We start from the raw sequence: 23,390 nt of genomic DNA on the forward strand, positions 1-23,390 counted from the left end.
ATAATAACAGCCTTGACTTCACATCCAGCAATACCTGCATACAACTACCCCAAAGTCCGCCAATTTTTCTTATAGATTGGCCAGCATAGCGACGGGGAGAGAGAGAGAGAGAGAGAGAGAGAGAGAGAGAGAGAGAGAGAGAGAGAGAGAGAGTCGAGTGGGTGAGCGAGTAAGGAGGGAGAGGAGAGGACAGGAGGAGGAGGAGGAGGTGGTGTGTTGAATATTGTTTGGGGGGGTTCAGGGTGGCTGGTTGAACTGGGGGAGAGAGAGGGAGGGAGGGGGTTTGAGGGCGAGCCAGGTGCCACTTGTCATCTCCCAGTTACGTCACACCCACATACCAGCCAGGCATTGTATGTCTCTTACTGCCTTGCCTATCACAATCATATATATATATATATATATCCGCCATTTCTCGCGTCAGCGAAATAACGTCAGAAACAGACGAAGGAATGGCCTCCTTCGTTCACACCCAAACCCTAGCTGTCATGTGCAACCGGAACCACCTACTCACGACCAGGGTCATTAGACGTTTCCATGATTCCTCCGGCCTGGTTCATATCCCCTGGGTCAGTCCACTAACAGCACGTCGGCCCACGTAAACCACATCGCTCCTATTCGCTCTATCCATTGTAAGCCTAGCTCCCTCCTGTATGCTCAAGCCTCGAGCATTTCAAACACCCTTCGTCCCACTGTTCCACCAACTTTCGGTTTACCCCCCTTTTCCTTATTTCCCTCCACTTCTGACATATATACTAAGTCAAACTCTCTTCACTCACCCTCTCCATACGTCCAAACCCTTTCAGCACACCCTCTTCATCTCTCTCTTTCATACACACTCCCCTTACTGAACAAAATTCTATCTTATCCCATCTCTTTCATGTTCGGTCAACCCTCTTCACACCACACATTGTTCTCAAGTATTCAATTTCATCCACTTTATCTTTTACATCTTCGACTAAGGGCTCTTAATTTTGGAATACTGTTTTCAACGGATATATATATATATATATATATATATATATATATATATATATATATATATATATATATATATATATATATATATATATTCCAAAATGACTTGGTCTCTCTAGGAAACCTATCACCATCAACCATTTTCTCACAAAAATGTTTCAACATTTCAATAAATGTGAAAAAAAGGCAACATTATTTTCGACCCATTTTGCAATAACACTGTAATTTTGGCTCTCGTGTGGGTCGATAACATTTTTCTTTCACTTTTCGATAGTTTTAGAATATGAAAGGAACATTCTCCTCAAAGTTATGTGGCGTTCGAACGACGGGCACGAAGATAAAAAAGGATTTATAATAACGCAAACTGGATCTCCTTCCTCCATTGGTGTGTTTTATCTTTCGTATGGAAGTGGCGATTAACCTAGCAAAAACCGCTCTGCAGTCAAGGACAGCTTTAACCTAATCACTTATGTTCGCTTGTGGTAGCAGACCACGTTAACCTACCCATAACCATCCAATGAATAGCAGCAGGCGATTCTAACCAGGCCATAACTGCTCATAACAGATAACCGCTCATCCTTGTGGTAGCAGAAGCTGGCTTGACCTAGCCATAACCGCTCACCATGTAGTGCCAGACGATGCTAACCTAGCCATAACCGCTCACCATGTAGTGCCAGACGATGCTAACCCAGCCATAACCGCTCACCGCCTCGTAGCTGAGGGCAGTGGCCTAGCCATAAAAAACTCTCCTTCACCGGGTTGTAAGAGGCAGACGACGCTAACCTAGCCATAACCACTTACATGTTATTAGCGTACAATGCAAACCGGGCCATAACCAACTCGTCCTGTATGACCACACGACGCTAAACTGGCCATAACCACTCACCTGGTAGTAGAAGAAGAGGCTAACCTAGCCATAACCACTTATGTAACAGCCATAAGCGCTCAGTAAGTAGTAGCAGACGACACTAACTTAGCCATAACCGCTCACCCCATGGTTGGCGAGAGTAATGATATATCAATGACCCCTCAGGGTGACAGCAGACGTTTCTAATATAGCCATAAGCGCTCGACGTGAAGTAAAAAGACGTCTCTTAACCAAGCTATAACACAACATAACAGAAAGCACTAACTTTTAGCCACAAAAAATCGTACACAGAATAATAGGAGACGCTAACCTAGCTCAAACCACTCGCCATGACTCTACGTTTACTGGTGTCGCAAGCGGAGCCTTACGTAACCTAATATATAACCTTACCTGGGTCCCATATGACATCATCGCTTACGTTAGCTTCGGTAACTTCGTACGAGAGAACCGAAATCAAGTTGAAGCACCAGTAATATTCAAGGTAGTTTAGATGCCACATCAATTGGAGTGAAGAATTTCTGCTTCACAGAAAACGATAATCAAAATAATATATATATATATATATATATATATATATATATATATATATATATATATATATATATATATATATATATTCACACAAATCACTGCTATATTTAAGGCTCCGGTGGCTCATAATCTATGAAGTAAATGTACTCCATATCTTTCATGATTTGTGGTAAATTTATTAATACCGCTGAAGTAGTGGGGAAAGATTGAGAAATTATCCAAACTCTACAAAAACGAAAAATTCCACCTAAATAAACTGTATAAGTTACACTGTGAGTAAGACAAGACTTCACACTATCGGTAGAAATGAATATATATATATATATATATATATATATATATATATATATATATATATATATATATATATATATATATATATATATATATATATATATATATATATCAACTAAAAGAATAATTATATCACACGAATACAGAATCAATTCAAGAAATTGGATACACGAGAAAAATTAATCACATACAAGAAAAACAAAATTATCAATTACTATCTACCCACCTATCCATCTAATCTATCTATCTATATAATAAGGTCTCTCTAGTACTTAGCCAACCCCATGAGCCAACAACTTTTCCAAAAAGGGGTGGGTGTGCTGGGTGGGGTCCTGCTCTCTGTCCCTACCTCTCTACCCTCACGGACCCAGCACTTTACCATGATTGCTCCGAAATTGGCAGAACTCTCGTCAAGTGTGCCCCCTTTAATCTTCATAACGCCTTTAACCCAGGAGGGGAGAGAGAGAGAGAGAGAGAGAGAGAGAGAGAGAGAGAGAGAGAGAGAGAGAGAGAGAGAGACTCACTGAACTCAAATCGTGTCATATACGGCCTGCCCTGAACCAGGATATAACAAGGTTTTTATACATATATATAGATATACGTTCTTGGCAGCTCGCATTCACTCTTCGTCATAAAATCGTCAACGCTGTTTCTGTCCAAAGAAAACGCCAACTCTACAAGTCTTTTCCGTAAATATTTCTTTTTTTTTTTTCAAGAGAGATCGAAGATTTCCTGTTTATAAATGAATCCCCTTAATATTCATGGGTATCTTTTTCTTTATGGTAGTTTGGGATGCCTCGTCAGTTTTGATAATCCATTGATAACCTAATCTCGTTCTGATTAAAATATGTCAAGAAGGATATATATATATATATATATATATATATATATATATATATATATATATATATATATATATATATATATATTCCTTCATACTTGAACGAGGTAGCGCCAAGAACAGATGAAGAGAGGCAGCATCCGCTCACATCCATTCTCGAGCTGTCATGTGTAATGCACCGAAACCATAGCTCCCCTATGCACAACCAGGATCCAAAGACCTCTCTATGGTTCATCCCGGATGATTACACGCCCAGGGTCAGTCCACTGAGAGCACGTCGACCCATGAATACCACATTTCTCCAATTCTCCAATTCACGATATCCTGTGCACGCCTTTCACCCTCCTGTATGTTCAGATCACGATCACTCAAAACTTTTACACTCCATCCTTCCATCTACAACTTGGTCCAATCCTTCACCTTGTCCCCTCCAATTCTGACACATACATCCTCTTTGTTCACCTTTCCTCTCCCACTCTCTCCATATGTCTAAACCATTTCAACACATCTTTTTCACCTCTCTTAACCACTCTCCTTTTATTACCATAATAATCATGTGACGCAGCAGCTTGCTTTGTAATGTGTGGTCTAGCTTGTGGTGGGGGGCACACAAGCAGCCAGCTCTCGGGAGCAAAAATCAAAGTAATACCTATAGATGAGGGAAAGTAAAGTTAGCCTGAGAAAGTTGATGGGCGGACCGCCTTCCCCTTAACTCTGTCAAGTAAGTATGCAGAGCTACAACCACCCCAGACGTGAGAGCAGTACTCCAAACGAGGACGGACCAATCCCTTGTACAAACAAACCAACTGTTCAAAGGAAAATAAGTTCTACATCTAATCAGGACACGTAGTTTCTTACAGGTAGACTTAGCTATTTCCGTAGCGTGGGGTTTTCAAGACAGAGTGGATGTAACAGGAATACCAAGTATGTTCACTGAGTCAAGGTGTGGAACTACAGAAGCGTCGAAGGAGAGACGAGAGTTGTGAGGAATTTTCGATAGAGAGATGGGCAGAAATTGGATCTCGGAGGCATTAGACTTAACCAGAGATTTCGTCTACCCCACTGAGATATCCTGTCCAAGTCTGAGTTTAATGAGGAAGTTTTGTCTATATGAGATGCAGATCGAGTGAGAGAAGGAGCAGAAGTGAAGGACGCGGAGGAATGTAGTGTTGACTCATTCGCGTATTAGTGTATTTGGTTGTTTGTTGAAGAAGGCGAAACTTTGATTAAAAGGGGAAAATGTTTAGAAAAAGTTTAGGAGACGGGGCAGAAACTTGAGGAACATCGCTGTTAAAGGAGACAGAGCTTGAGGCTGATCCATCAAAAACCACAGAAATAGATCGGCCAGAGAGGAAGCTAGATATGAGGGAGCAAAGTGAGGGAGAGAAGACAAAAGAGGAGAGCTAAGAGATGACACTCCAATGCCACACCCAGTCAGAAGCTTTGGATATGTCAAGGGCAACTACGTAGATTCCCCCCAAATCTCTGAGAGATGATGACCAGATATTAGTAAGATAAGAATGAATATCACCAGTGGATCTCGCCTTACAGAAGCCATACCGGGGATCAGAGAGTAGACTGTGAGATTCAAGATGTCTTTGGATATGGGAGTTTCGGATAGATTCACCGACACTGGAAATGGTAGATGCCAAAGCAAAAGGACGATGGTTAGAAGGATCAGAGCGGTCAGCCTTCTAAGGGATGGGATGTATCAATCCATGCTTCCAAGAAGAAGGAAAAGTGTTGGTTTTTAAACAAAGAACGGAACAGACGAGCAAGCACAGGTGCAAGTTCAGAAGCACACTCACTACACGGGGCATGGATGCCATTAGGCCCATAAGCCTTGCATGTGTCCAGAGAGAGAGAAGCGTTTTTCGGACAATTCAAAATGAGATAACAGGGAGGGGCATAGGGTTAATAAGAGGAGCATCAGGGGGCGGAGAAATGTTAGAGTCATCCAAGGTGGAATAGAGGAGAAAAGGGAACCAATGAGAGTTGCTTTGTCAACGGGAGAGACAGCCATAGGATCATTAGAAAGGAAAAGTGTGGGAAATGTAGAGCGACAAATGTTGTTAGTGACCAGAAACAACTATATACACATAATGTATATGATGAATCACTGATAGCGCAAAGTTTATATATAAGCACACATATTCCTTTGCTATGTGGCATGTGGATCACCAGACAATGCGCACCGTGGATAACACCACCCAAAGACGGAGGCCAGTGACCTCTCTCTCTCTCTCTCTCTCTCTCTCTCTCTCTCTCTCACACACACACACACACACACACACACCTCACTTCACCTCCACTCACAGCCACGACCGCCGCCACAAGTACCAACCATCACCACGACCCACAGAAGACACAGACCAACACCCACATGAAAAGTCTGCCACCCACACCCCACACACCCCACAGCAACACGGGACCACACCATCAGCCGAGACATGACCCACATGATACGAAATGATCCGTCACGTACGATTTTTACCTCAGAGGCCAACGCGTTCATCGGGCGCTCCTACCCACGCTGTGGGCAGTGGCGCCAAAGAGGATACAAAAAGCACACAAGGTCCAGGGGACTGGGCTTTAGTAATGAGTAATTAAGCTGTATGACATGTTTATTGGTGTGTTCGTGGGCGTTCATGACCGTGACGCATTCACTGGCCGCCCAGGGTCGAGCGCATAGGTTCGAATCCTGGTGACGGCAATCGGTTCACAGTCAGTCCAACTGTTCATCCACCCGAAGGGGTTGGTCGATAAAATGTGTATCTGGCTCAGGCAAGGATATATATATATATATACATATATATATATATATATATATATATATATATATACATATATATATATATATATATATATATATATATATATATATATATATATATATATATATATATATAAACTCCCAAAGTTCACAACACTCCAGTACTTTACACGACGAGTGGGGAAGCGAGAGAGAGAGAGAGAGAGAGAGAGAGAAAGAGAGAGAGAGAGAGAGAGAGAGAGAGAGAGAGAGAGAGAGAGAGAGAGAGAGAGAGAGAGAGAGAGTCATTGTGGCGGGAGATAACCCCACCCCCCCTACCTCTTGTCTCCCCTGGCGGCGAACTACAACGAATATCTACAACGTAATATATGACTGGTGCGGCGGTCGCTGCTGCTGCACCTGCGGGATAATCGAAGTGTTTACTTGATCTCGTAGGGGTTGGAGCGAAGGTACGTACGTACGTGAAGCGGGTCGATCTGGCGTGATGTTCACTGCTGCTCACTTCCTGTCTCCTCCTCCTCCTCTCACCCCAACATCGTTCTCTCGTCACCACCTTACGCCACCTCCTCCTCCTCCTGATCACCGCCGCCCTTCCTCACCGCCCTTCCTTTATGACCGACCTCCTCCTCCTCCTCCCACCCCAACATCGTTCTCTCGTGACCACCTTACGCCACCTCCTCCTCCTCCTCCTCTCACCCTAACATCGTTCTCTCATCACCACCTTACGCCACCTCCTCCTCCTCCTCCTCCTGATCACCGCCGCCCTTCCTTTATGACCGACCTCCTCCCTACCGCAGTAGGAAGCAGCAGCCGCCGACCCCCGGAGGACGCCCGTATAAAACTAATGGGACTGATGACATTAAAAGACCCGTCTACTGGCTCCAGGCCTTCCTGTGAATAACATCCTTCCTCTCCTCCCTCCCTGTATCCCCTTGAGAAATGCCGCTGAAGACATAGAAAAAGGGGGTGTGAGGGAAGAGGAGGGGAGGGGAAGAGGAGGGGGGTGTGAGGGAAGAGGAGTGGAGGGGAAGGGAAGAGGAGGGGAGGGGGGGAGGAGTTACATCCTTCGAGTGCGTTTGATACACTCACGACGCACTCGAGTCACGGGAGAGAGAGAGAGAGAGAGAGAGAGAGAGAGAGAGAGAGAGAGAGAGAGAGAGAGAGAGAGAGAGAGAGAGCAACACACACACTCAGGACTCATTCAACACACACACACACACACACACACACACACACACACACGACGCACCCTCGATACCCTGATGTCTGTTTACACACTCGCGCTGCATGAGACGTTGGGACCAGACCACCAAAGTTCTTATTTCCGGCATAAAAATCAGTCGCCGTGTCAAAACATTTACCAAAAAAACAAAAAACAAAAAATAAACGTCAGTGTCACATGGTAAGTAAACAATTACAAAAAAAAAAAATTGAAAATCAAAATCCTGGTCAGATGTGTCAAAACGTCTGGTGTCTTCCCTTTTTTTCCTCACTTTTCCCCCCTGACACCTTTTTAGACGCTATTCTTATCGATAGATAGATAAATAGATAGGCAAAGATAGATAGATAGACAGACAAAGATAGATAGATAGATAAGTAGAAAGACTGATAGGTAGGTAAGCAGATCTTGATGCGTGGTTGTGGATGAGCCTGAGCGTCGTCTGCATCGGTCGAAAACAAAGAGGGACCTGGGGTTCGAACCTGGAGCCGTCAATCGCTCAAACACACGAGCCTGTGGCCGTCTTGACGAGGCGCACACGCAAGCACCAGGGGCAATGTAGGCTAATGGCTCCTGAATGGGCAAGACAAATGGATCATCATCCCTCAACCCTAACGACGGCGTAAATAAACAAACAACCAACCTCCCCCAATCACCCCCTTGACCTTTGGAACGCCTACGCCAAAATTGCCTCTCGTTACCGAGAAGGTGACGCTTACGCACTAGCCACTGCCAGGAGGGTAATGTGATACTCTCTCTCTCTCTCTCTCTCTCTCTCTCTCTCTCTCTCTCTCTCTCTCTGTAGTACCAAGACGTGCCACTCCCACCTCTCTTGGCTTAAATACCAGTGACACGTGTTGAGGAGGAGGGAGGAGGAGGGGGAAGGGGAGGAGGTGAGGGGGGTGGGTGGGGGATGTTGGAGCGCCACCTAGGCTTATTGTCAAGGGGGGGGGGAGTGAAGAGGGAAGGGGGAGGGAGACGCGAGGTGACAAGAAAGAGCTCATCACATGCCTGCGGTTGCAACACGTTACACACACACACACACACACACACACACACCCATCCTCCACCACCAACCCCCCAGAGCAAGGAGGAAGGCTTGGCTCTCGTCCGTGTTTCATTCTCACTTTTCCTCAACATGTGGAGGGTTTAAAGTGTTTGTGCGGTCTTGTCTTCCTTAATGTGTGCGTGTGGTGGAGAGAGAGAGAGAGAGAGAGAGAGAGAGAGAGAGAGAGAGAGAGAGAGAGAGAGAGAGAGAGAGAGAGCAATCCTCTATTCATGACTTGATTATACCCTCCCAGCAACACACACAAAAAAAAAAAAGAAAATGAATCACACGTACATGTCACGTTCTCAGCAAAGTTGTGGCTGAGGCTCCTGGAGGCTGAGACACCGCTGAGACCAAGCGTTCTCCGGTAGGACACCAAGGGCAGGAGACATGACCAGCCCACTGATAAAGGACTCTGGAAAAAAAAACGGTAGAAGTGAGGGAGTAAGAAATTAAATCCACGACATAAATTAGTAACAGAGTAAATAGAAAATGAGATGTGAGTCAATGTGACCCGACCTGTATGTTTCTGTCAGCCTGAATGGCTAAGTACTTCCACCTAACTGAGCTCTAAGTCATACTGGGCATCGCATGTGACACAGACATGACGTTCACTTCTCTCATCACAGACATCAAAATATATATCAGCCATAGACAAGGTAAATGCCATCACATCACTTAACTGATGCTAGATCTGGAAAGAAGGAGAATTGTAAGCATCGTCTAAAAATATATAATTCATCAGCTCCACCCTAAACTACGCCTCACCTACCTATCCTTTCCACCCTCTCAGAGAGGAAATGGAGCAAAAGGTGCAAATCACACATAGCCGAACATCTACAACAATCACCAGCTGCCTAGCCAAGACAAATATTCATCACCTCGATAACGTAACGAAAAAATACTTTTCGCACATAATCGCATCTCAAGATACCAGGCAATCATTTTTTTTTTTTTGCAGAGCTAACGACCACTCCAAAGCAAACATCAGCTACACCCTAAGCAAAAGTAAGACGCTGACCTCAACGTGCGCACACTTTAATAGCGCCCTACTCACAGGTCCCCTCGAAGTTCATCATATACATACATACGCACGCACACACACACACACACACACACACAACACTACCGGACTGTTTTGACTTGTAGATCCGACAAGTGGACTTGGTAGGCTTCCTGAGCACTGTGGGAGCAAGTGTAAATATATATATATATATATATATATATATATATATATATATATATATATATATACGTAGGTCTTCTTACACACCAGAACCCATCTTGCAGTAATACACTTCCCTATCATTGGCCTTATACATTTAGTCTTTGAACGCCTCGTCCTCGTGGAGAACTGAAAACCAACTCTTTAAATTCAAATTTTCATTTCAGGAGATCACAGTAATGGACGACGTAAACTGTAATGCAATATGCCGGGAACCTCATCCCATCTTCGGGTGGAAAGATGTCAGTCCCCTGATTCTCTGCGACGTCTGGACGTGTGTGTGTTTTAGCGTCTCAAGCGGACACAAGTACGAGTAATAGGCTTCAGAGATGCCATTTCCCAAGGCCAACCACATTTGCGTCCGCCCGACTACTGGGAATATATATCTATACATCAAACTTCCAGACACCGCAGACGAAGACTAAACAATGGTTCCCCCTCTCCGGCGGCTCCAGGGTAGGGAGGGGATAGGCGCGCGCCACTCTGAACCTGACCAGGTCCAAGAATGGGGTGAGGGGTTAATTGGTCACTGACCAGAGGGCCAGCCACCCACCTGTGCGTCTGTTGCTGCTCCTTCTTCCCTGAATCAACAGACAGTGATCAACGGACAGTGTCTCCTTGGGGTTTATTCAGTCGTCATCATCATCATCATCATCATAGTCATCATCATTAACTAGGTCTGCTTACTGTGTGGTTTTCTAAATCATCGAGTGGGCTCTCTGCCTCGTGTGTGTGTGTGTGTGTGTGTGTGTGTGTGTGTGTGTGTGTGTGTGTGTGTGTTTAAAAGCTTTCCCTCAGACCCCCTCAAGTTTTCCTCTCGTTTCTCTGTCTTCTTAAAAGCGTCCTCCATTTTCTTCATTCACTCCTCCCGTCCTCCACCCTCTGTACACCCCTCCCCCTCACACACACACACACACACACACACACCCCTTCTCTCCCACATTACACCTGCTTCCTGTTGCAGCCTCTATGCAGCTGGTGTAGGTGGTGGTGGTGCCACGACTCGGCCTGGCTTGGTGTGGTGGGGCGTGGCGATGGGTCGCATCAGTGCTTGCTTGCCACCCACCAACACTCCACCACCCACCAACACTCCACCACCACCACTGTGGGGCTGGTGTCACCCGCCACGGACATTTCGTTGGAGCCTCCAGTCGCTCGACTGCCCGACCACAGTCTCCTTTCCCACTCATGGGAGAAGGAAGAGCTAGAAGGGATGGTTGAATGAAGGGATGGTTGAATGAAGGGATGGCAGCACGGGAGGGAATGTGAAGGACGCGATCAGTCAGGGAAGCAGACAGGCGGTGAGAGAGAGAGAGAGAGAGAGAGAGAGAGAGAGAGAGAGAGAGAGAGAGAGAGAGAGAGAGAGGAGGCAGGCAAAGAAGAAAGCAAGGAACACAGAAGCTCTCAAGTATGCAAATAGGATGAGAGGAAGTTACGTGACCAGTCGATCAGGGAATCAATAACAATTGCTTGGTTATTTGTGCCTGGAGCCTATCGACTGCTAGGGTCAATATTAACCATTGCTTGATTATTCGTGCCTGGAGGCTATCGACTGCCAGGGTCAATAAGCCCATCAACAACGTCGAGTTATAACCATAATCTGGAAAAATAGAAAAAGCTAAAGACACCCCAAGGTGTTCAAAAACAATTCTAAGCTCATACACGATCACTGTACACATGAGGGCCGTCTTCAACCCACTCCTAAATAACACGGTCTACGCTCTCATTTCGTGAACCAACGCTTCCGTTTTCGTCAAGATTATTTCTATGTAAATTTCATCACTTCATGCATCATCTCCACAGCTATCAGGCCACAAAAATACAGAGACAAGTATCACGTTAAATCTCTTAAAACGAAAAATAGGACTAAATAACATTAAACAAACACAAACAAGAGGCATAGAATACGTTCATTGTAATCCTCCTTTTCTTACGCTTTCTCTACAGCGAATATCAATATTGACTTTTTCTTCATTGACACAACTGGGGGGGGGGGGGGTCACATCAACACACGAAATACGCATCAAAGGAGACACAACAACACAATCTCTCTCTCTCTCTCTCTCTCTCTCTCTCTCTCTCTCTCTCTCTCTCTCTCTCTCTCTCTAATCCGACCCCCCCCCCTTATTAGTATACAATACATCCTTCTTACCCGGGGGGAATAATGCTGTGTAAAAGTTTCGGGGGCCGAGAAATCCCTCCCTTACCTACGATGCGGGAGAAAAGACTTGCGGGTCGGATTTACACACGAACGGACAAGGAAAAGGGGGAGGGAAAAAATACATAAGGCTCTAGACTTGATCCTCTCCTAATTCTACCTCCTCTCCATTTCTCACTCCCTTTCCGTGTGGGGTCGCGCGCGCGCGCGCGCGAGTGTGTGTGTGTGTGTGTGTGTGTGTGTGAGGAGGAGGAGGAGGAGGAGGAGGGAAGGGAAGGGGGGGGTCTGTGTGTTGTTATGGAATTCAAGACATGAATATTTACATTGCCTAACCGACTTAAGGCATAACAGACGTGACGCAAACGCAACTGGCGCATAATTCACTTGACTCATAAAACTGCTGGCTACCTTCCTGACTGGCGCATAATTCACTTCACTCGAAAATTGTACCTTCCTTGAGGGGTCGTGTGAGCAATTGTTGCTCCTCTTTTTTTTCTCTCTCTCTCTCTCTCTCTCTCTCTCTCTCTCTCTCTCTCTCTCTCTCTCTCTCTCTCTCTCTCTCTCTCAACACTGCCTCATATTCTTCTTTGCTTGTTTATCGTTTCAGATGAAACAGTCAACGGTACAGGCTGAAACGTACGAGCGAAACTAACGGGATGACGAGCCTTAACGGAGAAGAAAACAGACAGCTGGTACGAGACCAACAGGTGGCTGAAACGGAACTACACAGACAGCTGGTACGAGACCAACAGGTGGCTGAAACGGAAGTACAGACAGCTGGTACGAGACCAACAGGTGGCTGAAACGGAAGTAAACAGACAGCTGGTACGAGACCAACAGGTGGCTGAAACGGAAGTAAACAGACAGCTGGTACGAGACCAACAGGTGGCTGAAACGGAACTAAACAGACAGCTGGTGTGAACTGACACGGCAGCTGAAACTGAAACCAGCGAAGGCTGAAACTACCAAAATCATGAAACTAAGAGAGGATGAGACCAAACAGGGAGGAAGAGAGAGAGAGAGAGAGAGAGAGAGAGAGAGAGAGAGAGAGAGAGAGAGAGAGAGAGGAGAGGGGACAAAAAAAAAACACCTAAATAGATGGAGATCAAGGCTATTCACGCGGGGAGGAGGAGGAGGAGGAGGAGGAGGAGGAGGAGGAGGAGGAGGAGGAGGAAGGAGGGAAGAGGAGAAGGATGATGAGGGTAGGGGAGAGGGGGGGAGGGGGGAAGGGGGTGTCCTTTTAAAAACCCTGGCATCATCACTCGCCACACGCCCGTCAAACACCACCCACCTCACCCGCCACCTCCGACTTAATTTTCAACGCGCCCACAACAACATTCCACGCCCACGCTCCATTCCCACCGCCCTTTTTTTTATAAAAATCGCCCCCTACAACTTCCAAGGGGAGAGAAAAAAGAAATTAATAATAATAATAATGATACTAGACCTGATTAATGACCACTTTAGAATCCATATGTACTCGCGTCATACCAGAAGTACATAAACATACACGTACGTGAGCTGGTACTCACAACACGCGATACATGAGCACGAATTTCGAATTTCATCTCACGTTTTTAAAAGACGACTCTCGCTCGTTATTTACGTTTACGAAGAGGGGGAAAATAAAGGGAAGGATGAGTTACATAAATAACTAACCCTTACCATCGTTAGATGGGGAAAATAAAGGAAGGATGAGTTACATGAATAACTAACCCTTACCATCGTTAGATGGGGAAAATAAAGGAAGGATGAGTTACATAAATAACTAACCCTTACCACCTTTAGAGGGGAAAAATAAAGGAAGGATGAGTTACATATATAACTAACCCTTACCACCTTTAGAGGGGAAAAATAAAGGAAGGATGAGTTACATAAATAAACAACCTTTACCATCGTTAGAGGGGAAAAATAATGGAAGTTAGATAAAGGAGTTACATAAATAATTAACCTTTACCGTCTTTATCATAATAAAAACACCAAGACTTTAATTCCACCGGGACCACAGAGGATGCGACGCGGTACGACAACGTGGACCGGATCATGTTGCCGCTACTCACACATCCAACGCAGGCGCCAGCCTCGCCCGGGGCCGCCAGCCACTCACCCAGCATAATGCGCCGGGGATGGCATAAAAAGACGCGAGGGCCACACGTGTGACCTCGGTAATGACCCTTGTTATGTTACGCGTTCATATCCACCACCACCCAAACCAACCCCCACTTTTTTTTCTCTCTCTCTCTCCACCTATTCCCCTGTTCCTTTTCCATCCCTCCCTCCCTCCCTTCCTCCCATTCAACCCCCCCCCTAACCTCTGTACTCGCGCACGGGCGCGCTATCCATCATGATGTCACGGCAATTTCTCCGGCCAGGCTGGTGGTGGGGTTGGGGGAAATGGGGGGTTGGTTGTAGTGGTGGCTCCCCACCACCGCATGTATCCTGGAGGTCTGTACTGTGGCTGCTGCTGAGGTAGAACCGAGAGAGAGAGAGAGAGAGAGAGAGAGAGAGAGAGAGAGAGAGAGAGAGAGAGAGAGAGAGAGAGAGAGAGATCAGCATAGGGTCACCGTGGCTGTGGCTCCTCCTCCCTCCTCCTCCTTGTGACCTTAATAGGTCAGTGTGACCAAGCTAAATGAGGGCCGGGGGGGGGGGGGGGGGGGGAAGTGAGGAGGAGGTGAGCCTGGGGAGAAAGGACAGGGTGGGGGAGGAGGAGGAGGAGGTGAGCCTGGTTGTGTGGGAGAGAGAGAGAGAGAGAGCTTCCGGTGGAGGTGTATGGTGGAGAAGGAGAAAGATTTGAGAGAGAGAGAGAGAGAGAGAGAGAGAGAGAGAGAGAGAGAGAGATTTTGTAGTGGTCTTGGAGAAATAGGGGTTATCCTCTCCCACTCCCTTCCCACTTCAGGCGTTCTCTATCCCCTCCCATCCCACGGTATACGCGTCTCTCTCTCTCTCTCTCTCTCTCTCTCGATCTCCTCCCGTGCCCCTGTACGTGTCCTCGTGCCCTCCCGTGCCACTGTACGTGTCCTCGTGCCCTCCCGTGCCACGTACGTGTCCTCGTCCCCTCCCGTGCCACTGTACGTGTCCTCGTGCCCTCCCGTGCCACGTACGTGTCCTCGTGCCCTCCCGTGCCACTGTACGTGTCCTCGTGCCTTCCCGTGCCACTGTACGTGTCCTCGTGCCCTCCCGTGCCACTGTACGTGTCCTCGTTGCCCTCCCGTGCCACTGTACGTGTCCTCGTGCCCTCCCGTGCCACTGTACGTGTCCTCGTTGCCCTCCCGTGCCACTGTACGTGTCCTCGTTGCCCTCCCGTGCCACTGTACGTGTCCTCGTTGCCCTCCCGTGCCACTGTACGTGTCCTCGTCCCCTCCCGTGCCACTGTACGTGTCCTCGTGCCCTCCCGTGCCACTGTACGTGCCCTCCCGTGCCACTGTACGTGTCCTCGTCCCCTCCCGTGCCACTGTACGTGTCCTCGTGCCACTGTACGTGTCCTCGTCCCCTCCCGTGCCACTGTACGTGTCCTCGTCCCCTCCCGTGCCACGTACGTGTCCTCGTCCCCTCCCGTGCCACTGTACGTGTCCTCGTGCCACTGTACGTGTCCTCGTCCCCTCCCGTGCCACTGTACGTGTCCTCGTCCCCTCCCGTGCCACGTACGTGTCCTCGTCCCCTCCCGTGCCACTGTACGTGTCCTCGTGCCACTGTACGTGTCCTCGTGCCCTCCCGTGCCACTGTACGTGTCCTCGTGCCCTCCCGTGCCACTGTACGTGTCCTCGTCCCCTCCCGTGCCACGTACGTGTCCTCGGCGGGGGGAATGTCAACATTGACCCACCCTCCCTCCCGGAGCAGGTAGTGCCACTCCATCAACATATTAATGAAGCGGTTCCCCTCCCATGACCCTGGCCGCCCAGATGTGCATCTCATCATCTACCTCTACTTTCTACCGCCAGGGTTCCCTACAAGGGCACAACACTGGCGTCCACGGGTCTGAGAGGCACTTTATCTACCTCTACAACCCATTACGGGTGCATGAACACTACAGAGAGGGTGAAGGAAAAAAACAAACTTGATTGTCTACGATGATTTGAATCGGCCTGACATGTTTATCTCCTCATATTTAAGTACATATGGGAGGGGAACTGATGTAGATGACAAGGGTTACATTTCATCTACATATCTACCACAATAATTACCGATGTTCAGATGACCGGAATCACATTTTCATCTACATCTACCCCCAATAACAACTGATATACTACTGAAATGCAGAGGTTTACTGAATTAACTTACAGCCACATCCAGAAAATGTATTTAGAGAATACGTGTACATACAAACAGCTGTTTATCATTTATCTATATACAAATAAATGAATAATAAACAGCGTGATATATAAAAAAGTGGGGTGTTAGACAGTCTTGATACAAATATACAAGTCGGGGTTACATAGCACTCTATCTACTCATTACCAACGTTCACAATGGTTGGGATTACGACGGGTCGTCTAGTGGGATTCACGAGCCCGGATTGCAGCTGGACGCGGTTAGGGATATCGAAGTGCAACCTGGGGACGGGGGATCTCAGATGGTACGATGAGACGGTGGCGGCGGGATGGAGGGGTGGGTATCTGGTACAATAACGTCATCTCGAGCCATCCCATGTTGGGTGGGACGCAAAAAAACAGCTGGGGGGGGTATACAAGTCCACCACATCACCAAACTCACCAGTTCTGTGACCCTACGAAGGCACTAGCAACCGAAAACACACAATCACATGCCGACAAGGGTCTGTTAGCATTCGCACTTCGTCCCTGGCAAACGTCACAAACCCATGTTTGTGTTTCAGTCTTACAACGGAGCGAATCTGTTGGTTACGTACTTCGAAAGGTGCATATTTCTGTCGCTCCGAAACCTCACAAGCACCGTAAGGGAGGTTGTACGATAAGCATACGACACAGGAGGGGGTTATATCATAACCTCACACAAGGACTGTAGGGGTTGTATTATAACCTCACAAGGACTGTAAGGGGTTGTATTATAACCTCACAACACCGTGATCGCTTGTGTTATAACCTTAAGGCACAGAAAGGGAGGATGTTTCATACGATATTAGGCGTCTAATCTCTCTCTCTCTCTCTCTCTCTCTCTCTCTCTCTCTCTCTCTCTCTCTCTCTCTCTCTCTCTCTCTCTCTCTCCCAATTCCCTTGTTAGTTAATGTCCACTGCCCCACCATACAGACTGTCGCACAGACTCGTCCCTACACTACCACCACCACACAGACACCCTTCCTTCTCCACCACCACCACCACCAAACAGGCACCTCCCTCCCTCACCAACACCCAACACCACCCCCATCTTGAACCTTCTCTCATTACTCTATCACGGCTGCCTCCCTCTTTTTATCATTTTTTTTCCTCCATCCACCAGCATTATTGTTCCTACTCTCTCTCTCTCTCTCTCTCTCTCTCTCTCTCTCTCTCTCTTGCATGAGAAGCGCACACGCCTCCTCATTCAATTAGGAGTGATAAACGCGTTGGCTTGAGTCGACCCAGCTAGAGAGAGAGAGAGAGAGAGAGAGAGAGAGAGAGAGAGAGAGAGAGAGAGAGAGAGAGAGAGAGAGAGAGAGCACCTGTCGTCGCAAGATGTATGAGAAGAAGAAGAACCACAGCAGCAGTTGGCACGTGCAAGGACAATAGATAAAGTTCCCTTCAGGGTTCATTACAGATGTACGGTCTAACCTAACCTACCTTATACAGGGGGTCGTAACAACTCCTCCTCCTCCTCCTCCTCCTCACCTCACAGTTCCCACCCTCCCTGGGTCGAACCCCTTACGAAAAGACATTCGATTCCCAGAGTGGCAAGACCATCTCTTATGTAAACTCGTCCGTTGACGTTGTCCAATCAAGGACGTATATGTGTGTGTGTGTGTGTGTGTGTGTGTGTGTGTGTGTGTGTGTGTGTGTGTGTGGACGAGCGACCAATCATCGCTACAGGACCCTATATACTCAAGCCATGCTGGGCATCGCCGCCAGACAGAACGAGGAGTGACCTTGCGACCTTGTCATATCGGATTCCTGCGGCGTCGAACTCGAGGCATCAAGGCGTACTGGCAATGAGCGAGGCTGGGCGTGTTTGGTCAACCGTCAACATGGCATCCCGGGGTAGGAGACCTCCCTCACTCTCTCCTCTCCTTCCTTCCTTCCTTCCTTCTTCCTACTCCTCCCCTCGCTGCCTCGGAATCAAGGAGAGGGACGGCGCACACCCAGGAGCCAACGAGGACAAACCGAACGTGAATGTGATCATATCCTCCAAAGGAATCAGGCCATTTCCTGAGTGTTGTCGTGGCTGGCTGGGTGGCTGGCCGTACGTCCGTCCATCTCCAAGACTCTGGCTGGCTTTGGAGGATCATAAAGAGGAATAGATGATGGGTCTTTTGAATGCTACATCCACCCACACACCCCCACCCACACAGCTGAGGGCCCCACGAGTGTAAAAAAAACAAAAAACAAAAAAAGCTGCCCCTTCCCGTAGAGTACAAACAGATCATCACACCCGCCCACAAGGAAAGAAGGAGAGAAAGAAAGACGTACGCAAAACTTTCGTCAGCGTCTGAAAGACGAAGCGGCGTGCTGGCCGGAGCGGCCTTTACAATATTCACGATTTATCGACGATTCATGAATGGTTGGACCCTAGCGGTGCTGGGGGGCAGGAGGAGGAGGAGGAGAAGGAGGAGGAGGGAGGGAGGGAGGGGAATTCTTTCACTTGTAGAGTGGCATTTGAGGAGCAGATTGAGTGGTTTGAACGTATTGACTGTCTGGGGTGAATGTGGATGGTCAGAGGGTCGATGGGGGTGAGGGAGGTGGTTTGGTTTGTGCCTCTGCGACCTGGTGTGTGGTGGCGGTGGTGATGTCGAAGTGAGGTGGGTTGGCCAGGTCCTTGCGTCTTCCCTCGAAGATCTAGGTATAAGGTTTCCGCACTCAATCGCGACCCAGAAGATCCAAGATTTGTGTGTGTGACAAAGCGTTGAACTGTTCGATGCTCTGGGCACGACTGCACGACCCGTGGGCACGACTGCACGACCCTTGGGTATGACGGGTTCGGTTTCGACCTCATCAGTAAAGGTCAGGTGAAATGCCAGGCCATCTAATCGAAGGATATGTACCGTCGTGCTCAAGGGTCGTACCATCGTGCGTCAGGGTAGTGCTGTCGTGCTCAAGGGTCGCACCATCGTGTGTTCGGGTCGTGCTGTCGTGCTCAAGGGTAGTGCCATCGTGCTTAAGCGTCGTATTGTCGTGCTTAAGGGTCGTATCGTCGTGCTCGAGGGGTCGTATCGTCGTGCTCAAGGATCATACCATCTAGCTCAAGGGTCGTATCGTCGTGCTCAAGGGATCGTATCGTCGTGCTCAAGGATCGTACCATCTAGCTCAAGGGTCGTATCGTCGTGCTCATGGGGTCGTATCGTCGTGTTCAAGGGTCGTACCATCTAGTTCAAAGGTCGTATCGTCGTGCTGAACGAGTGAAATGAGGAGAATTTAGATAGAATATGTTCAGTGACAAGAACAGAGAAGACTGTACACCAGAATATCACAATCAAAACTGTATAAGCATAAACATGCCATAACAAAAGCTATCTTTTCTTTTATACGAGTATCTGTTAACTGAGGTGAAGTGCATACATTTAGCTTTATAACTAACTCAGAAAAAGCCCAGAAAACTGTCAGACGCACTGCGCAAATAATTCAAAAACGCCAACGAAATTTTCAGACGCACGACACAAAATAATTCAAAATGGCCTAGGAAATTTTCAGTCGCAAAGCAAGAAGTCCCCTCGCACGGTCGTTAATAATTGAATTCATTTCCCTCGCGAGATAAAAATTTGCTGGCTGCTTGGGTGATACATCTGCAGGAAAAAAGGGTTGTATCAATGTAGAGCAAGAACGTTACGTCGGGAATGTGGAAGGTGTGGAGAGTGAAGATGGCGTGGACGAACGATTGGATGTACTGTATGATGCCATTCCGCCGTTCAAGGTGTCGTGGCAAAGGAAGGAAATGGTGGTGGTGGTCAACGGGGGAGGTGTGGTGGGCCAGGAGAGAGGAGTGGTGGTGATGAGGCAGGATGTGGTAGAGAGGGATTGTATGGTGGACAAGGTGGGAGGAGGAGGACGTATCTGTAGAAGGAGACTATGCGAAACCAGAAACGTATCTGAAGTTGAAAGATTCAGTTGCTGAATTACAGAATGTGAGAACCGGCCAATGATAACAAGTCTTGCTAAACATACAGCAAAAGGAAAAGTAAAGATGGAAGAAAATGATACACGTGGGCTGTGTCAGATGTAAACAGAGAAGATATTGCATTGACACATTGTGGGGAGAGACAGAAGAGATGCGGAAGACGAGCATCGTCGTATGAGAGGGAGAGAATTGATTACGTTAAGCCCTATTAGACGAAGCAAGAAAGCGCCAGGGGGACCCTGTGTCGCACCCATACTCACACCACCTCCACCCTTCAGTAACACCAGTGCTTCAGCAGACGACGAAATACAGAGGAGGGGAAAAGCCAGACGCATCAAAGAACCACCCATCACCACCACCACCTCAACGATCAAGGTCACAAAAAAGACTGAAACGGTTACTATTTCAGCCGCGATCACCATTACCACACACCACCACAATCCAGCGAGGCAGGGGGACCAGCCAGAGCAATGCACGTACCACCACCACCACAGTCACCCACCTAGCGGCAACGAGAAGCGGAGGGGGGGTCACAAGAGGCGATGGGGGAAGAGAGCGAAGTGAAAAGCGAAGAAGTGAAACACAATCCGGGCACCAAGATCCTCACTAATGCCTTCCTCATGAGTCCTATTGCCGGCTTCCTGTGCCTGGCTACCCCCAGCCTCGTGCTCTTCTTCTTCAGGAGGAACCTGCCTTCCGTCTACCGTCCTCTTCAACTCACCTCACGAGTTACGTCGACGAAGATTTGAAGACTATACAGGTCCTCTTTGTCTTCGTCTTGACTTGAATAACACCTTTGAAATTTCCCTTTAATTTTTTTTCTTCTCTTATACTTCTTTCTCTTCTCTTCTTAGATACTTCTTTCTCTCTCTTCCTCAGATACTTCTTTATCTTCTCTTCGTAGATACTTCTTTCTCATCTCAGATACTTCTTTCTCTTCTCTTCTCTTCTTAGATACTTCTTTCTCTCTCTCCCTCAGATACTTCTTTATCTTCTCTTCTTAGATACTTCATTCTCTTCTCAAATACTTCTTTCACACTCTTCCTCAGATACTTCTTTATCTTCTCTTAGATACTTCTTTCTCATCTCAGATACTTCTTTCTCTTCAATTCTCAGATACTTCTTTCTCTTCTCAAATACTTCTTTCTCTCTCTTTCTCAGATACTTCTTTCTCTTCTCTTCTTAGATTCTTCTTTCTCTTCTCAAATACTTCTTGATCCACTCTTCCTCAGACACTTCTTTCTCTCTCTTCCTCAGATACTTCTTTCTCTCTCTTCCTCAGACACTTCTTTCTCTTCTCTTGGTCTGTCATTCCTCTTTCTACACCTTGTCAGGACGTAACGAACCAGCAGACCTCTGCTCTTGATCCCATTATCTATGAGAGGACGAGTTGCCTGCCTGTGAGGCGAGGCTTCTGTGATGAAACAGCACATTGCCACCCACTCCTGCAGCGGATGACTCGACGCGTCCCCCACGGACGAGAGTCATTTTGACGCTACGAATGTCAGGCGGGAGGGAGGGAGGGCAAGGGGCAGGGAGACTTTCATATCCCTTCCCTTGTTGACTGACCCAACCATCCATCGGCGGGTCTCAGTGGATTACAACCCTCGCCTAACCCACACCACCAACCAACAACCAACCCCTCATGCAAAAAAACCCACCCAAACCTCCGACACCGCACATGTCGTTCGATGTTACAAACCCCCCCAACCTCTCTCTCTCTCTCTCTCTCTCTCTCTCTCTCTCAGTAACGGAGCGGAAAACTCATGAGGCAGGCAGGTAGGTGCGTTAATCGTCCGGCTAACGCTAAGAACGACGCCCTCCCCCCCCAAAAAAAAAAAAAAATCACCCGTGACACGCCCAGCGTAACAGACTTGGCCATAGCTCTCCTGTTATTGCTGCACCTCTTAATGGGGTGGCGTGGGGGGGGGGGGGCAACGATGGGGCGCCCGAGGCAGTGTAATACAGCAAATTAATCGCCCCCGAGAGAGAGAGAGAGAGAGAGAGAGAGAGAGAGAGAGAGAGAGAGAGAGAGAGAGAGAGAGAGAGAGAGAGAGAGGATACATAGATCGTTATCATCATGGCTATCTGTCACTCAGATTTATGTATCGGCAACAACCTGGGGTGACCCCCACACTGGGTGCTCCAGAAGCGCTATGGTTGCAGGGTGGACTGCGGAGGCTCTCCTGGGATAAAAAAGACAAAAAAAAAACACGCTCGCTGCCGAAGAATGACAGCGACACATTCTGTGAACTGTTTACGTGTTTGTTTATACAAGAAGAATCAGTCGCCCCATTTGCTTTGCTCACACGAAGCGGGTAATCCCTCACTCATCAATCTACAAGTATTAGTTCATTTAAAGAATGAGAGGAACTATTACTTTTTTTTTTTCTCCTCCTCGTAATCAGATTCGAGGTATAAACACACCGACTCTTTATAATCGTAGATTACGACAGTACATCCGTCATCACACACCTTAGAAAGCTAATGAAAAAATGAACCCATGGGTTACCCTCATCATCTGCTTATCAAACACGCTGGTTTATCCTTCCCTGACGTCCTGCGTACAGTGGTTGGGTGCAATGCCCCTGACATCAGTACATTCAGTCTCCAATATTCATTATTCGAAGGCTTGTTCTTCTGAACACACATACTGACAGCAGAGACGACTCGATGGTACGTGGTGTAACCTGGGGGTCAGAGTGTTGTTGACAGATCGAAAAACGAGTCTACAGAATCTACTCCAAGGCGGTGCGCCAACAGTGATGCTATTCAAGACGAGGTTTTGAATCGCGACTTAAAACTCTAGATGCCTTTGAAGGGGCGAGGGCGGGGCGAGGGCGGGGTTAAACATATAAGCAAAGCCCGTTTTAAGAACAAAAAATTAAACTGCTTTACATGGAGAAATACTGTAATCAAAGATCCTGAACGACACAAGCTAAACCCATAATTGATTCTGTTCAGTTATCGATCGCTTTTGGGGTATGTCAAGACAAATCATGCAATAGTGTTCGCTAAGAATATCGTTCGCTAGGAAAAAAAAAAATAGCTACCTAACTGTTGTAGCATTATACAGTATACACAAATAAAATCATCCCGAAACCCATTTATTTTCATTCTTTTAGGAACTGCGATCCACAACGAATTCGGCGATAAATAAAGGACGTGTCGCTTTCCGATGGTTAGGGACTGTATTAATCACACACAGGAATAACATGAAGGAAATATACACAAACATTCT

At 47.4% G+C, this 23,390-nt stretch overlaps 1 long non-coding RNA gene across 2 annotated transcripts in view; it reads right to left on the reverse strand.

Annotated features, from left to right (window-relative positions):
- Window positions 1-23,390, reverse strand: part of LOC139749212 (uncharacterized) — a 251,539-nt gene that overhangs the window by 20,585 nt on the left and 207,564 nt on the right. For both annotated transcript variants that reach the window (XR_011712925.1, XR_011712926.1), the window contains exon 4: window positions 8,844-8,964. This is a non-coding gene — a long non-coding RNA (uncharacterized lncRNA). The remainder of the gene's footprint in view (window positions 1-8,843; window positions 8,965-23,390) is intronic.

Source organism: Panulirus ornatus, chromosome 6 (genome assembly GCF_036320965.1).
Source record: "Panulirus ornatus isolate Po-2019 chromosome 6, ASM3632096v1, whole genome shotgun sequence".
NCBI lineage: Eukaryota > Metazoa > Arthropoda > Malacostraca > Decapoda > Palinuridae > Panulirus > Panulirus ornatus.